An 18,511-nucleotide genomic window follows, 5' to 3' on the forward strand; every position below is an offset into this window, starting at 1 on the left:
TAACAGTGTCAACAAGATGTGCTGAGAACAAAAGCTTTTGCCTGAGTTTGCTTTCTTGAGGTAACTGATGGGCTGTGAAATGTAAGGATCAGGGGTGTTTTTTTGTTTTGTTTTGTGATATAGCCCAGTGGACTTCCAAGGTTTCCCATGGAATTAGCTCACAGGATGACTGTTCACTGAGTCCTCTCTTAGGTGTGGAAATCTCTCTTAGGTGTGGGAAAAAAGCTGTAGAACCTGTGTCCTCTGCTTTCTGTCAGTAGAGACAGGCTCGATATTCCCATATTCTTCAGTAGGTCTTTTGTTACGGTCAGGAGAAGATTTATGTACGCACTGTTAAGTAGTTACTGCAATATGAACTTTCTCTGATGCTGCCAAGTCTGTATCTCTCTTATGAGCAAGCAAGAGACTTAATTTTCTGGTACTGTACTTGCCCATTTTATAAATACTACACTGACATGCACCAGAGAGCTACAAATCACAGCGATATTCTGTGGCTATTAGGAATTAAAATAGGAGAGAAACAGTATTTTTTATTTTTTTTTCAAGCTTGTTCAGCAAAAGAGGAAATAGCAAAGCTTCACTTGAAGCATAATGCACCCAACTAATTCTGGCACGAGATGAGAATGTAAAAGTGAAAATTAGCATAACCAAGAAAGCAATAATGACAGAAGCAGTTTCTCAGGCAATGGGAGATGATACGTGTAGCATGCAGAGGGAGTGAATGACCTGTTGGGGAAAGACATGTGGGGAGGGAGGCCAGCAACCCCCTGGTTCTTCATTTATTTCAGCAATTCAACTAACTGTAAAAGAGGTTTTTGTACTATCAGGCTGAATCACTGCTCCCCAAGATATATTTATTTTCATCCTGCGATTTATCTGCTTCTTACCAGTCCTTCCTGCTGGAGTTGGGAATTTATTTTAAATTATTTCTTGTCATATAAACAAAAACTTGCTTAAGTTCCTTTCAATCTAGAATGTGATCACTGCTGCATTTACTGATCTCCGTTTGAGTTATTCTTGCCCACGGGAAGAATATAGCCGGTATGTTAAATGAGAGTTGAGTCAAGTGCAATGGTGACTGGACAGGAAACGTTCTGTAAATCCTGAAAGGGGTGTTTATAGTGGAGATTATTACATTGCCGAATTTCCCAGGCTACATAGATTCTGGATAGATGACTGGAGAGCACAAGGAAAGAGAACAGCATTGCTGCTCTCAGTTCTCAAAGGCTTAGGGAAGGAGAGCAGCCTCAGCTTTCCACCCTTAAATAAAACTGTCTGATTTAAACTGACTCTTTATTTATTTTTTTAAGACCGTAGTTGGTGTCTCTCTCCATCCCCAAATGATTTCCTGCACAAAAGGAGGCCTACAGAACGTGCACTGGGCTCTGTGTCACCAATAGCTGGCAAAAACTTCACTCGAGCATACAATTCTCCAGGGCTCTGTAGGAATGTTGGCTGAGCCAGCCAGAATACTCATTAATGGTGCAGTAGTAGAGAACTGCCCAGTCATGTCACCAGAAACTGACATGCAATCCCATGATCTCACCATAAGCTTCCTGGTACTTTATCTGCAAGACATCCCAAGTTCTCCCTCTCTCGTGTGAAACTTTAGTCTAGTTACTTGAGAACCTTTGCCCTGCTGAACAGACTTCCACATTAGATTTTGCTGCATATAAAAGAGCATTTCTAATATCCAATTAAACTAGAAAATCCATGTCTAACAGATTTAAGTATGATTCCCCATCTAGTCATTATCATTAATGAAGTCATAACTTCCTGAGTGGTTCTGTGTGCCCTTAATTAGTGCCTCCGTTCCATCTCCACCCCCTCGTTGTGGAAGTCAAGCTGTGGGTTTCTTCCTGGTTTTTGGATCCTGCATAAACCTCAGGATATACTAGCACCTCTTGTCCCAGAAGCAGTGTCAGCATCCCTCATACTCAGCTACCAGGAGAAAGTGAGGAGCAGCGTTCTCCAGAGGTACGTGCTGCCTTCTGAGACGCCTGCCTTACAGCATTGTGACTGAAGCAGCGTGAAGTTTTTTTTTCCCATGAGAACCAGGATCCTCCTGATTTCTCCCTCCTGCTCCTGTGGCACACACAGCATGGCTTTTTCCTGAGGCCAGGCAGGGTTTATTTCACTCAGTTGCTGGTGTGAAACAGGCAGGGTAAAGCATGATGGACCTTGCTCCTTTGATTCATATGCCACCGCATTTTTTTAGTTAATTGCTTGATTTTTCTCAGACAGATCCCATCTGGCCCTGATGTTTTGTCAGCCTTGTGACATTCTAAAAAAAAAAAATTTATAACTATTTTTGGCACGATCTCAACTTCTGACAGCATCGCTGCTTTCTTCCCTAGAAAAATATATGGCTGTTCTTGGCATCTTTTCCACATTCCCCATTCCTTATAAACAGTGTGCAGAAAACTTGTTTTTATCAGTGTCTGCTGCTTCTGTGCACGACTTACCCTTCTACCCTTCTGAAGAGCTGTGTCCTCAAACCTGTCCTGTTCTCAGGCTATCTCTAATCCTTCACCAGGGAAAGCATTTATGCAGTGTGGTCAGTCTCCACTTGCTGCTTTGCTCATCATATTCCCACGTACTTCTGATTTCTTTGTTTCTTGTTACAGGTTTTTGCTGACCTCAGGTAGCCTGCCCAAGAATTTAATCCTAAGCTTCCTTTTATCACATGGAGGGGGAATACTTGTAGTGACAATCTTTGCAATAGCTACAGATGCCATATAACACTGCAACTGAAGCACAAGTGAGTTTATCCTTAATCCTTCTAGGGCAGATGGATCTTATCCAAAAAATCCTTAAAATCACTTTCAAGTGATCCAAGAGCAGAAAACACGCCTTTATTCAGGTAAGCAAAGAAGGTCAACAGAAGATTTGATTGCTTTATATGCATATTCAGGCAAAGAGTTGTGATCTGATGGCATGGAAGGCTTCTCAGTCCTGTTTACAAGGGCACAACTAGATGGCTCATGAAGCTGGTGGTGGTTGAATTCTCTCATATTTATCACTGACCCTATATTAATGGAGAGCAAAGTATCTAGCAAGTTGTCAGCCGCGTGCCTGAAAGCGAGAGGCAGCAAACAGACTCCAAAATCACAACCACTTATGATTCTGCAGAAGTCTGTCACTACTGTCAGGGACCAAAGTGATCGGGTACCTTCTGTCAGCCTAGCAATATGACAAGACTCTTGGAGAGTTTCTAAAACTTCCCCAAAACTTTCATATGTCAGTAGATTTGTTATCATTTGAAACTTGCTATATTTTCTGTAGGGCACAAGCAAATACTTCTCCCTGTGTACTGTGAGAGTCAGGGGGAAGAAACACCCCATAAAAGCTGTATGTATGTGATGGTGGCATCAACTGTAAGAACCGACAGTAGCAATAGGAGGGATATTGGGAGCCAGAGGGGAAATTGTGTGGGCACGGTCTCTCCACATTTTCAAAATTCAGTCTCTTAGCAACTGCAGGCCCAATGGGTATGGTGCTGCGTGCTGGGTGTGTGCGGTCCCCTTCGTCAGATTAAGAAGAGTAGAAAAGATTTAGCGCAGAGGAGATGGGGGAGGAAGAGTCAGTAAGAACAGGAACCACATCGTACTTGGAGAGAAATGATAAGATGTTTTGCCTGATGTACAATCATCAACAAATAGGTTGTTCTTCCAGAGACAATGGGATGCTAGTGAGAAAAAGGTTATGCAGGGTTCCAGAAGGAAACGTGGGTGCAGTTTTGGGAATAGTTTGTATACTTTTCACTTTATGATCCCTGCTTGGTCTTTCTACAGAGGTAGATATTATTAACTATTATTTGAACCAGGCAGCTCACCTGTTGTCTTTGTTGACTCACCCATGCCTTGTCTGCAGGAGAGCAGTGTTAGCCCCGAAACCTCCTCTTCGCACTGTCCTCTTGTTGCATCGTAGCACGATTCCTACAAGAGCAGAGGCTGATGCTAAGCTTTGGTGTGCCATTCAGATTCCTAAGTTCCAAGTTTTTCTTTTGCATTTCACCCTCTTGCTTCATTGGCTTGAGGGTTTCTCCCTCTGTATTTCTTAAGCCTGGTGAGTTTGGTCGTCAACAGCTATGAGCTGTGTGTCGCACTGAGGTATGTGTTCCTGTGTGCTAACTACCTGTGATAGCAGTGACCTTGGTGAAGCCAATGTGTATATTAGAACATAGACTGAACTGCATTTTGAGTCATTTCCCACCTCGTTGCTTTCTTAGAGGACTGAAATATGGTTTAAGTTTGTTGTCCAGCAGGTAGGCTATGCTTTTCCTTCAGGCAAAACAGCCTCTTTGAGATTTTGTGGGGATTTTATATGCTATCGCAGTAGGAAAGGAGAGAAAAAATGAGAAGGGAGGAAAGGAAGATGGGACATGAGTTAGAATGTTTTGCTTAAGCTCATTCCTCCTACTAGAAAAAATATCAGTGTATTCTTTTCTCTGGAACTGTGCCATTTGCTCCTTTATACCTGGAGAGGCATTGTGCTAAAGCCATTACAAAACGTTGCAGGTGGTGATGGTTTCCCTGAAAGCAGGGTAACTGCGGATTCTGAAGAGCCTCTTTTTCATAGCCACCAGGCTGATGCTGAATTAAAGAGCCTTCCAAATGGAAGTATTATTTCTTCCTTACTTTCATAACTTTCCTATTCCTCTACTGTCATAACAGCACATTGTATTGTGTTTGGTGGCAAGGGTTTGGTAGCAGGGGAGCTGCAGTGGTGGCCTCTGTGAGAAGAGCCCAGAAGCTGCCCCATTTCAGATCTTGAAGTCAGATCTGTAGTTTTTAGACTGGTTGGTGAAGTTGGCCTCAGCTTCTCTGCAAAAAACAGGCCCTAAATTATCTTCCAGATCTAATCTAGGTCTAGCTCTGAGTGCTTTTACATATCTTATGCCACAAATTTCCTAGTCAATATGTTGACATTTTCTTAGAACTGCAGGTCTATCAGCCTTCCGCTCCCCTTCCAAAATGTGACTGAAATAGATACTTTTCAGATGTTTGGTATTATAAGGGAAAATTCTTCACTGCTTGCAGGAAGGGTGACAGGAGATGGTCTGACAGAAAGGTCTATCCTGGAATAGATATCCCATATCTAATTTTTCTGAGGGGAGAGGTCTTCCACAGGTACTACAACTGCCATTGATTCTAGGTGTAACAGGGTAAACTGAAACATGAAGAGGCTTGATTACTATGGAGTATGGAAGCTCGCTGTGACCTTTTGGAGCATGACTGTCCCATAATGATCACTTTTTGAAATCACTGAGTCTGTATTACAGCAGAGAATCTGACCCACAGGCTTACCCCACTTCCTGAAAACCTGTTCTGTCTCACATCACCCAAGCAAGAAAGGAATCTACAAATAGCTCTGAGCTGACAGTTCTACTGGTGGTGCCAGAGACAGGACAGAATCCAGCTCATTCCTTCCTTCTTGCTGTTTCATTAGTAAAGATAAGATTTACAAATACACATAGAACAGATAAACTGAGGAAGAAACCCTTTTATAAACTCAGATTTCTAATTTGCTATTTAAGGTATTTCCAGCAAACTCTGTTTCCAAAGACTGCAAAGGAGATGCTGTCAAAACATCCCAAGGTTATTGTATTGCTCAGGCAGTGTTGAGAAGGTAAGGGCAGTGTTTTCTACAGCGTTGTCATGAGCAAAGAGGAATTACAGCAACATATCCCTGCTGAGAGACTGAGTTGTTTTAGGAGAGTATGAAAACTGACTTGCAACTGATATTAGTATCAAGATGGAAAAATAACCCTTTATTTATATTCAGTATGTATTCTATAATGTCCAGTACTGGAATCCACACTCAGAAATACCTAGACAGTGAAAAGGAGGTTAACTGTAAAGTACACAAAGATGTCCTTATTGCAGACTCCCATAAAGTGACCCATTTCTGACTTTCAGCAGAGCTGCATCAGTTCCACAGTTTTGGCTTTCACATTTAAATGCTCTGCGAAACAATTCAAGGCTTTTGCCCAGAGTTATGATAAACTAAGAGATTGAGTCAGAGCTCCAGATCATAACTATGTGTGCCCAAAGGATAAATCCAAACATGAACTTTCTATGCAGGGACCATCTCAAGAACAGTTTATTCTCATGTCACAAAGTCACAACTTTGTAACACAACTGTGTAACAGTTTAAGGGTACAGCAGAGCAAACACACTTTACCTTGACCATACATCCAACCCAGAAATGCCTCAGGAGACAACAGATCTCACGTAACACAAGTCAGGAATGTGAGCAGCCCTTTGCACATTGGGCATCATCTCCTTGTGTACATCAGTGCACAAGCTACGCTGTTGTTTGCACAGTCCTGAGTGTTATTTGCTGCTGCAGTCTTCCTATTCTCCAAAAGGAGATTTTTAAAGTTTTGCCTTTTCTAAATGACCAACACAAGCATTTGCATTTCATTCTCTTTCAAATTCAGCAACAACACGTGAACCTTTAAAGTACAGATACTGCAGCAGTGTTTAACCTAAATGGCATTTCTAAGCAAACACCCACAGAGTTATTAGGCATTTGCTCAACACAGTGCATCCATTTTACATTAGAAGGATGAAGCTGAGACCCATCTGCTTTTTAAATATTATTTGGCTCAGTCCCCCAAGCCAATAATAATAATAATAGTGTTTTGTGATTCTCTGCTAAGAGATTTTTACAAGATTTTTTTTTCTTTGTCTCTCTAGCAGTACCTGGCATGACCCAAAGCTGTTTGTAATACAACTGCCTCACTGGGAGACTGCTTTTTGAGAAGTTCTTTAAAGTAAGTTAGTAGTAGTGTAGAAAAAAATACTTTGGTTTCTGCAGTATCTGTGTGCCTTTCTAATGAAAGGGAAGCTCTACTCAAAGCTTCCCTTGGGTAGATGGGGGAAATGATGTAGCTTTCTGGGGGGGAACCTTACATACAAGCCAAATTATAAAAATGGTCAGTTTTAAAGCAAAGAACTTGAACAGCTTTAAGATTTTAACAGTCTTGTGACATTGTCATACTCTTTGAAATTGTTTTGAAAGTATGTGTGACAAATCCATTTTTAAGAATAAAAGCAAAGAACTCTACTGAGTAGTACTGAGGCTAGAGGAGTACCTATGAAAGAAAAAAAGATGAAAAGAAAAGAAAAGATGAAAAGAAAAAAGGTGAAAAGAATAGAGCTGAGTTCAATTTGGTGGCCACGTCTTTGTTAATGAAAATCAAACTTCTGTACCACAAGACAGCATATTTTACTTGTAAAATGAAATGCTGTTCCCTTTGAAGCTAATGATGATTTTGCTTTGACTGTAGTTAATAGAGTGTTTCAGCTATGTTCTTTGAGAGCACTGTGACAGGGATAGCAACAGCTTTTCAGAAGCAAAAGAAAGGTGTTAGAACAAAATAATGTGTTGTTCTCTAATTTATTTACACTGTAAATGAATCTTCAACACTAATTCAAATTCAGCCAATAAGCGAACACGGGAAGAATCAGCCCATGTTACTGAAATGTGCCAAAGCTGTAAAACATCAAAAATTAAACACTTTAATTGTAACCAGTCCTACCTAAAGCATCCATATCCACAACCAGATAGGTATTAGAATTTATTCTTCAAAGCAGATATTCTCTGAGCAATCCCAACATACTGCTGCAACCATTTATTCACTGAGCTCAAGTGTGGATTTCTCATCCAGCTGATTTAAGGCCAAGGCAGCTGTTAAATCATTTACTGCAAAAAATGTGATTCAGGGTACGCTTTTGTCTGAAAGGACAGGGAATTTGTTACTTTAGATGGAGCAAAGCCCCGGCCCTAAGATTTTGACAATCACTGCTGTAATTTCCAAATCCAACTTCCTTTCCTCCATGTCCTCACACTAAGCCTAACACATTTGTTGAGAGTCAATCACCAGTGTGGGTTCAGTGATTCGCACACTAACAGCCTTTGTGTTGACTTATATTTGTGTTTGTACTTAATTCTTAGTCCTTAGTTTCTAACAGTGTTGTTCCACCTGTGTATGAAGTTAATGAACTCCAAGATGGGAGGGAGAGTGTAATGTAACTATTCCTCAAGGTAGACAATGGGCTTTTAGCTGTGTATTGTTGTGTGTTACAAAACATTATGCTTTCAACTAGGTAATTTTTAGTCTTTTCTGGACTTCAGTAGCTGTTCTTGTCAGGTACTTGACAAGGTATTAGTTATTTTCTTTCAAATAAATAACAAGGATGCAGTTTTGACACGTTGGGCAAAAAAAAAAAAAAAAAAAGTAGCTTTAAAATCCATAAAATGTTTTCAAAAGACACCAAAAAGGTTAAAACTACCAATCTCCAACAGGCAGATTTTGATTATACAGAATTGTTCTTGAAAAAGAGTTTGCAACGTTGATGTTCAATAGATTGTACGCTAAGGGTTTCAGCAGTCAAAGACCGCAAAAAAAATCAACCTTTATTTCCTTACTAATGACAACAAAATCCTATTGACATAATGAGTAGGCCAAATTCATCACTCATGATCCACACTATTGGGTCTTTGTCCTCTGTCACATTATTTCTCTGCTTGGCCTGCTCCTTGAGACAACTTATTCTTTTTTGTCCTTTCAAATCATTATTCCCCTTTCGTACTGCTATCAGGTTAATGTAACAAATACTGCCATTTGGGTGCCATAAGGCTTTTCACTCAATGATTAAAATGTACTCTTGGAATATTAATTAAATCTGAAAGCACCCAGATGAAGTCAGTAAGTAGCATATAGAGATCAATTTCTCTCTGGACATCTCTTTAATTGAGTTTAGCACTACTCCATAATGCTTCAGGATAGAGAGTAAAGAAATGGTGAGCTTGCTTGAAGCCACACAGGAATTAACTTGCCAATATCCCATTTATTAAAGGAAAACTAGTTTTGATGGCTTAGAATACATCCAGTGGGGCTATTTCCATATCTGGTAGTGTATATAATTGCAAAAGTAAACACCATGTCTGTGGTTTGATGCGCTCATGGAGAACTCAGAGAAAGACAAGCTGTGCTCCCAACTAGCCTGTATAACCCAAAGAAAACAGCAGCTCTCGGCTGTTCTCCAACTTCTTCATGGAGAGGTTGGCAGAAATTGTTCTTACCTTCTTCAGGGTTTTACTCTGAAGTGTAGAAGAAAATTAGAAAACTTAGAAGCAATTAGCTAATCCAGGAGCTATTAAATAACGTGCTTCTGAGTGTGTTGCTTTTAACTAGTATGGTTTTCATTGGAAAACAGATGTAGGTATCAGGCATATTAAGAATTGGTACAAAGGAAAATGAATTGACATTTTTGTCAGCAATAAATTAAAATGTTCTGCTTTTTGCAACTGCCAGTTTGTCATACTTTACACAGGAACATCAGAAAGGCCATACTTGCTCAGAGTAAAGGTCCATCTGGCTCAACATCCTGTCCCTGGGCAGTGGCCAAGAATGGATGCCTGGGGTGAGTATAAGAACAAGGAAAATCAATAGCAATTCTTCCTCAGAATATATCTCCAGCCTTCAGTTGCCAGTGACTGGGCAACTTCCAGTCTCACTGCCTCAGTGTCTTTTCTAAGACTTAGAGAGTCTGATTTGACATTCGAAGGGAAGAAAAGGGTATGAGACTTCACAGATCCTGTGACATCCGTTAGTGCTGCCCATAGAGTTCTCAAAGAAGAGAGGATGTTTGGGTACCCCAGCTCACCTCTTTATCTCAAGGACAGCAGCAGTTCTTGGCTGTTCTCCATCTTGTCACTTTCCACTGTTTACAAGCATTTTTGGTCTGTTCTCCCACGTGCCTTGTGACAGGACGAGGGGGAATGGGCTAAAGTTGCGCCAGGGGAGTTTCAGGTTGGATGTTAGGAGGAACTTCTTTACCAAAAGGGTTGTTAGACACTGGAACAGGCTGCCCAGGGAAGTGGTGGAGTCACCATCCCTGGAAGTCTTCAAAAGACGTTTAGATGTAGAGCTTAGGGATATGGTTTAGTGGGGACTGTTAGCGTTAGGTCAGAGGTTGGACTCGATGATCTTGAGGTCTCTTCCAACCTAGAAATTCTGTGATTCTGTGATCTTTTTTTTTTCAAATACTGGATACATTACCAATTTGCTCACATCTTCTCTCACCGGCCACTGCCTCTCCTTGATTTTTATTCACTCATCAGGCACAGCTGAACCACTTCTCCTTTGCTGCACACACCTCCAGGCTGACCGTAACGAGTGAGGAGGGAGTATAAGGCCAGCTGCCCTCACACTATTTCTGGCAAGAATGGGAGCAGGTCCTGCAGGAGTCTGTGCACCAGCCTCCTGATCTCCCCAAGACTGGAGCTGCTTGTGAAATTAGTCCAGGTACGTGTATCTGCATGTTCATGGGTAGACCTCCCAGCACAGTTTTCCTGTAAAGCCCTTGACTGCAGAAGGTCAAGCCAGCTTGATACAGCTCACTACAGGAATGATCCAGAAAGATCCAGGTGATCAAAACCTTGTAGTGCAGGTGAGAAAAGCAAGCACCCCATCAAACGTGAAGTAGCTCATCTGGAAGGCATATCCTCTCACTTGTTTTAAAATTAACAGGCATTTTACTGTTTCCATGGAAACACTGAGGCAACTTATCAACAGTTTGCTGCACAGTTGACAGACTGGTGAAGCTCTGAAGTTGGACCTTTAAACAAACTAAAGCTTACAGGTGCGATGTTGTGCAATTTGTTAAAGTGAAATTGAGAAGTTGGTACACCTTACAGGTGGAGTGAAGGAGCATGTAACTGTGGTGGAAGAATGCATCCAGAAGAAAAATTCTCAGCTGTGGTGTTAATAGGTCATTAGTATGGGCTTAATTTATTACAGAGCTTTTCTTGTTAGTGCCTTGCTGTGGGTATAATTAAAGGGGTGTAATATGTGTATCAGTAGGGACCCTAGAATGATTTGTTATGTGGCTTGTGTTTGATCCAAATTACTGCCGTTCTCTTCATTGTGTCAGCAGAATACAGGCTCATAGGTGATTTAAATATAAGGTTGCTGCTCTAAGGAGGGACTTACGGATGTAAGTGTACAAAAGCAATGTGTGCTCAGTACCTGTCTTACTTTCTCCACACAGGTGGCCATGCACACGTGAGTACACCCATGATGGATATGGATGCCATGGATAAGAACCGGACTGCGATTCTCCGGCCTTTTTATAGCAGTTACTGAACAGATGGTGAGCTACCATTGTTGTTATTTCATATTCCAGCCTCATGGAGCAGGGTTGTGGGCTAGCAATTTCTTTTTGCCAGCTTGGGATCAACAGATCTTGAAAAGTCACAATGTTACTATTATTCCATTCATCCCTAGAGACCCACAAAGACTGGGGCTACTCGTACTAAGTACCTACACAGGATAGAGGCTAGTATGAATCCCTCATCCCCAACAGTTTAAGTGAATATGGATCTATTTTTGGCATTAGCCTGTGAGCTATATATAGAATATCCTGAATTCCTTTGTGTCGGTGTACCTTTTTGCTGAAAGGGACATGGTTTGTGTATGATCGGGTGGGTGGTTCATACTCCCAGCTTCTTTTGGCAATAACTGTTCATCACACACTCTGAATTCCTGCAGTGGCCTGCTGAAAGTGATTTACCTGTACTCGTTTTATGTTGTGCAGGAATAGAGTACATGTGTGTATGTAGGTGACTAGTATGTTTGTTGTGGGGCAATAGGGACAGCTGGTTCAGGCATGATCACTTTTAAAGCTACTTTAGTGTGATATCAAGTGTTCAGCTGATGATACCAATCCTGTCAGGTTAAGTACACAAGGACATAAAAAATCTTGAAGTCAAAGCTGATCTGAGAACTTGAAACCACAAGCATTGTTTCTGCTAGACAGCACGATGACAGAAGCTGCAACAAACCATTCTTATGTAACGAAGCAATTTATGTTTTCCCAGTCTCGCAAGTTTTTGAAAACAGCTTTCTCAGGCTTTCCACTGATAACACTTTGAGGCTTTTTCAGGGAAAGTATGGTAAATAAGAAGTCACTATTGCAAGCATGTATTTTATCACTGTTTTTTACTCTTATCCCTGATAGTCACCCCCCCCCCGAAAGAGAACAAAGCAATGAAATTTGCAGTTTTTCCAATCCATTTTTTATCCTAATCTTCCTGAAATATTACATTACAAAAGCTGCAGTGGCAGACTCCTCAGACAAAGCTGTGCCACACATATGAATTAAAAATAAATTATAAATGTCTCTGTACAGGAAAAAATGTGGTTCTTCCCATCAAAGCATTGAATGAACTAAGAAGAAGTGTCTCTACAAGCCATAGGAGACGTTGAGAAGGCTACCATTTGTCTTGCTAAAGAAATAACAAGTAATATTTGCAGACAAATCATGCTTTGCTTTTTGCAAAACAAGAACAGAACTAGAACTCTTTAAACTGGTAATGTGGAAAAATAAAAATGATCCCTCAATCTGTATTCCAGGTACATGGGGCTGTTGCTTAGAGGGGTTTGAGATCCAGACGTGAAATTTGGCATCCCAAGCATCCCCTCTGTGATAACAGCAGAGGACCCAAGGACTCTGAATAGTTGTGTTCACACTGAGACTTCAATGCCAGGAAATGCCAGGAGAGCATGCAGAGAGAGTGATCAAGCGTTGCCTGCATTAGCACCCATCTAAGCATGCAAATGAGTACAGGGAGGTTGGAGCTGGATGATCTTTAAGGTCCCTTCCAACTCAAACCATTCTGTGATTCTATGGTAAGTATTTCTGTGGCTTCCCCAAGCATAGCTCTGGTATTTATCTGAGAAAAGAAATTCAGGTAACCAAGCTGGCAGAGACCCCAGCTTTGCAGAAGAGGAGGAACAGAATTTGACCAGCTCAGCTTTGGGATCTGGTTCACAGTGGCAACAAGTGAGTGACAGAGTAGGTCTGGGAAGGGGATGGAGCAGGTCCAGCTCTGAGCTGCAGGTAGTTGTGAAATAACACATAGATTTTTTTGACTGGAGAAAGAAATTGATTTAAAAAAAAAAAAGTTTATTTTATTTGAATTTGCAAGCACTTTGCTGTAGCAGAAGCAGTTGTTCAGTCCTGTGAATAACTACTGTCTTACCTGCAAAGGTCTTTTACTTCCCCTACCAACTCTCTGGTTCCAGAGAGTTCTTCCGGATATATGCTGTGGAAATCAATTTTCAGGAGATAAAAATCTGATGGAAGAGCTATGGCTCTTGAAAAAACATAGTGTTGTTGAACTGTGAGTGCCTGTGGAAACACTAGTGGAAAGTCTTCAACTGCCATGGTATTAACAGGGTAAGAAGAACTTACTGTAATAATAACAAGGTGGTTCTCAAGAATAAATAATCTCTGCAGCAAACTATGCCTTAAACGTAGATCACTGTTGCAGTGACATCTCCAAACAATTATTTATAACAGGAGTAGTCAGTTAGCATGAGCTATGGAGCTCAGTGACCCAGCAGCTGGAACGTGCTGGGAATAGTTCATAGAATCATAGAATATCCTCAGTTGGAAGGGATCCACAATGATCATCAAGTCCAACTCCTGCCTCCACACAGGTCTACCTAAAAAATCAGACCATATGACTGAGAGCACAGTCCAAATGCTTCTTAAACTCTGACAGGCTTGGTGCTGTGACTTGGAATGGGACTTCAGTTATCCTGCTGAGAGATTGCATGCTTGAAGCAGCAGTTGCTGGAGCTCTTTACTCCAGCAACTCCAGAAAGTGAGACCTTGCAGCATATATGTATGGAAATGTTCACCCATCTCACAGGTGCTCTGTGGGATAGTGAAATGCGGCACTCAGTTGCTTTCTTATCCTAACTGGGTATGTAACTAAAATACAAAATGCACTTGAGTATAATTGTAACTTATACTTTCCAGGGGTGAATAACTTTCTTGAAAAATGTATAAGTGAAAGCTGTACAAGTCAAGAAAAATTGCAGTATGTAGTTTGGTGTAGTTGTACCATTGGTCTCTTATTTAGGCATCTCTTGCCTTCTACATAAGTCTACCAATTTCCTTGTGTCTACTGTGGAAAATGCTTCCTATCAGAGCTATGTCATTAATAAGCTGAGTGTTCAGTTTTAAATGGTTAGTCTATCTGGCAATTCTTGCTCTCTTTTCCACAAATTGAACAAGTAGTCCTCTTGAGGAAAATCACAGAGGGAGGAAATGTATTTTATGACTACCCCTCTAGTATGATTCTTTGTCTCCAGGTGTTTTGTTAGCTTTCTCTTTGAACTTTGGAGGAGGATTGGTGGGACATGGTGATCCAGAGGTACTTCTGTTTTGATTGATCACAGAATTTAGGTATTTATCCTGCATCTGGATTTGTTTGGATTAATTAATTTAAAATTTGTGCCAATGCAATCACATAATGGGATATTTTTTAACTTTTTTTTTTTTTTTGGAACACTGGTGAGTGGAAATGTGAATTATTTTGGCTTTATACATCTTCACTCAAGCAAATACCCAGCTAATATATTTGATTAAATGCCTTAACACTGAATTAAGTATATACCTAGGGACTGATATTCATAGCTTCTCCTCACAGTCTGCAAAGTGCACGGAGCACTATGTATACTCTGAATAACCAACAGGGACATGTATTAAGTGTACTGAAAGAAAATAGTTGCAGTCATGCTGCTTCAAACAGCTGCTGTAGGAACAATTTATTTACACAAAGGGGGGAAACATTACTAAGGTATTTCCTTTCTTACTAATACCAAGAGGACTTAACTTCTAGCTTACTTTCTTCCTTCTAAAACATAATTTGGTTTTCCTTGCTTCTATCAGTAAATGTGCATCTCTCTTCCCATTGCCACAGCCCTTTTCCAGGCTCCTCTGCTCTCCTTGACATCCAGATTTCTGTTCCTTTTTAATTGCAGTCCCAGTACTTGACAGTGATTGTCCAGTGGGGTGAAATGAGACATGAGCTGGCAGCTCTGATCTCTTCCCTGTTGCCTGCGACGCACACACTGTCACAAACGTGTTGCTCCTTTGCAGGTTACACCATCTCTAATTGCTCCATATCAGTTTTTCCTTAAGCAGTGCTTCCACCATGATTTTATGGGCGTAAGGAACGGATTAAAATGTACCAAACTATCATCTTCAGAGCTCAGAAAAATCCCTGCAGTTGGTGGGTGGCTATGGGGGAGGGAGTGATTGATGCAAAATGTCCCCTCTACCCAGGAGATCTTTCTCCCCCACACCCATCATGTAGCAACATAAGTACCTTGTACTTACATAACATTGCCATCTTATGTAGCACGTATGCAATTGATCTGTCACCAGAAGGAAGCTCAGTCAGAACTTGGAGCAAGAGGCTGAGTGGCAGAGGGTCCTGACCTCTGCTGTTGATGCACAGTGGGCATTTGGCTTCAATTTTCCTCTTTACAAAAAGAGATCCTACTGATTTTTTGCCTTGCCCACTGAGCAGATGTGAAGTTGATGTTGATAGAAACATGCTTGGAGATCCCTTGATAGAACATATCAATTTATTAATGAAATCTTATCAAATCAACAGATTTCTTTCAAAGAATTAATGAAAATCCCTTGTAAGGGTGCAGTCTGCTGTTCAGCAAGCAAAATAAAACCCCTGACCCTCAGACTTCTAGGTGCACAGAGAGGTAGTGCTGGAGTCTCAAAGGGTGGCACTGCCAGGGCTCTTTGGGTGCTGCACGTTGCCAGATAGCAGTGAGGTCTGGTAGCCTGCAAATGTCCAACGACTGTCCTGTACTTTGGCCAGATGAGCAAGATATGCATGTTAATTAAATCCTATTCCTGCTCAAACCCCATCTCAGCAATCCCCTGCTGATTTACAGTCACTCAGTATTTCAACACCAACAAGCCTGGCACTATTCTACACCACATTGTTCCTATGAGCCACTGAGTTATATTAATCTGTCAAGGTTTTGCATTTTTTTCCACATATCCTTGGGAACAAGCAAAGCACAAGCTGAAGGAAACAATTCCTAGCCCTTGCTTCACAGGGAGAATCCAGAGTTGGTTGTGTCTCACTGCCTTAACTGGCTGCTATCCTGCACTTCTGAGAGGCAGCAAGGCAAAGTTAGATCAAATTAAGCAGGTCAGAATGTAGTCTTTGGGTCTGGTACATTTTGGTTAGAGTGATCTCTTCGGCTGGCACATCTGAGCAGCCGAGGTTAAGAGGTGTGTTTCCACTCACAGCTCCTCAGGTCAGGTTCCAAGTGCCTGCAAACAGGACCTGATCTTCAGGGCTAACACTGGCACCTGATTTGCCAGCAGTGCTGGGCACAATTTGTTGTTCCTTTAAGCGCAATGAAAGCTTGTTCTTCCATCCCAGTGTTCACTGATGCAAAGACAAATCCAAAAATACAGAGATGTAATTACAAGTTGGCAAAAGGCTATTTGATTATCACAAGAAATGATTGTAATACCAGTCTTTTAGGGCTATCGATGTGTCTACACTCTCAGACAGTTGATATCTTGTGTGGACACATTCACACCTCTTCCATCCCCGGTCCTCTTCCAGCTCTGCTGTCCTAAATATTCTATGAGCTATGCATACTTTCCAGATACGTAAATTCAAAGTACATCTAAGCTAATGTGATATTTAAGAGTAACTTCAGAAGCAGGATTCAGTACTGAAACACAGTTACATCATGGGTTTGGATTTTAAAGCACAGCACTTGGATGTTTTGCCTGAGTTCCTTTATCCTGAGTAGCAGAAGCCAGCTGCTCTCAGAAGCTTCCTCCTAACGCTGGGTGAAAATCATGTCACGATCTCCTGAGTTGGAAGGGACACACAAGGACTGTTGGCTCCAACGGTCCTTGGTCCACACAGGGCCATCCCAAAATCAAACCATTTCTCTGAAAGTGTCGTCCAAATGCTTTTTGAGCTCTGCCTTCTTCTCTGGAGGGCCTGTTCCAGTGCCTGACCACTCTCTCAGTGAAGAACCTCTTCCTAACGTTCAGAGGGATCACTGGCTGGCTGGGCTTCTCCAGCATCTGTAACTTGCTGCTCTTCTTTGGCAGCAGGTGCCAAAAGCAATCAGCGCATCATTCTTGGGACTTCAGGCCTCCAGGCTTGGAACAGCAAAGTAACCAGAAGGTTCCTACTTAATAAGAAGTAACTGTTCACTTTGACCTGATACTCAGAGACACATCCATAAATTGGGCTCAGAATAATGTCAAGCTGTAAGGAGGAAGAAAACACAGGTGCAAGGTACTTAGTTTATACTACGGTCACATTTTCAGAGCTTGTGGCTTCCCTACTTCAGAGTTGTGGGACCCAGCACTCCTATCACATGTTGGAGGAAATCCCATACAGGGACAAGGCAGTCCCACTCCATCCTCCCAGCATGCACAGGTGGCGGCTCTCACTGAAGCCATACTAGAACAGTATTTTTAACATGACTTGGAAGAACTGCCAGCTTTTCTACTGCTGAAAACTGGGCTATTTTTAGCAATTAGCCGTGTTCAAATGTTCCTTGCATGATTTGCACAGACAGCAAATGGCTTGGTAGATTATCAGAAGGGATCTGATATTCTTCTGGATAAAAGCAGTGTTTTCAACTATTTTCAACACAGATGGAAATCTGCACACTTCACAGTACAAACTGACCCCTTGGTGGTTTCAGGAAGGGATCTAAGCTCGGGGCATACTGTTAACGTTTATTTGCCCCATTCTGAGAAGAGCTTGAGTATTATCTCTTGCCTAGTTCATGATAACACTTTGCACAGCACTCCTTTCAGCTCACAGTCTCAGACCTTCCCCTGAACCATCACAGAGATGGATAATATAGTAGATGGGTGGGATCAGTTTCCTTCTGGCAAAGCTGTTCTGTTGAATGTAGCCCTTCATAAAATCTGAGCTTCCTGGCCTTTTGTGGTTTGTGCGTTCCCATGAACCATACAGTGTTGTAAACAGCAATTAATATTCCCAGGAAGCATAAAGACAGGAGAGGCATGGGGCTTTGGTGTGTGCTCTAGGCTCAGATCATCACAGCAGACTTTGGCATAAAGCTTGGTGCTGCAGCACGAGGATTGCAGTAGCAGCCAGAAACAGGTCTTCACTTGCAGTAATCCTATGCTTTAGAATTAGAATTAGAATTAGAATTCCTTGCTAGGAAGCAAGGCCACCCTCTGACCACCCTCACAGTGAAGAAGTATTTCCTCGTGTCCAGTCTGACCCTCCACTGGTGCTGCACCAATGTGTTCCACATATCCCAGGGAGAAGAGACTGGCAGCTCCCTCTCCACATCTCCTCTTCGGGAATGTGCAGAGAGCAATGAGGTCGCCTCTCAGCCTTCTTTGCTCCAGACTGGACAACCCAAGTGTCCTCAGCCTCTCCTCACAGGACACACCCTGCAGCTCTGTTAGCAGCTTTGTTGCCCTCCTCTGGACACTTTCAAGGACCTTAACTTTCTTTTTATATTGTGGAGCTCAGAACTGCACACAATATTCAAGGTCAGTCTGCCCAAGCACTAAATACAGACACAGAATCTCATCTTTTAACTGGCTATTTTGTGTTCGATGCACACCAAAACGTGTTTTTGCCCTCTTGG

The 18,511-nt window shown here is 41.8% G+C and overlaps 1 protein-coding gene and 1 long non-coding RNA gene across 3 annotated transcripts in view; both read left to right on the top strand.

The window, feature by feature from the left end:
• Positions 1-18,511, top strand: part of PARP1 (poly(ADP-ribose) polymerase 1) — a 142,236-nt gene that overhangs the window by 89,901 nt on the left and 33,824 nt on the right. The window lies entirely within an intron of this gene.
• Positions 6,669-12,949, top strand: LOC137852961 (uncharacterized). The gene is made up of 4 exons (XR_011094098.1): positions 6,669-6,781; positions 9,348-9,437; positions 10,138-10,321; positions 11,067-12,949. It is a non-coding gene; the product is annotated as an uncharacterized lncRNA (long non-coding RNA).

Source organism: Anas acuta, chromosome 3, assembly GCF_963932015.1.
Source record: "Anas acuta chromosome 3, bAnaAcu1.1, whole genome shotgun sequence".
NCBI lineage: Eukaryota > Metazoa > Chordata > Aves > Anseriformes > Anatidae > Anas > Anas acuta.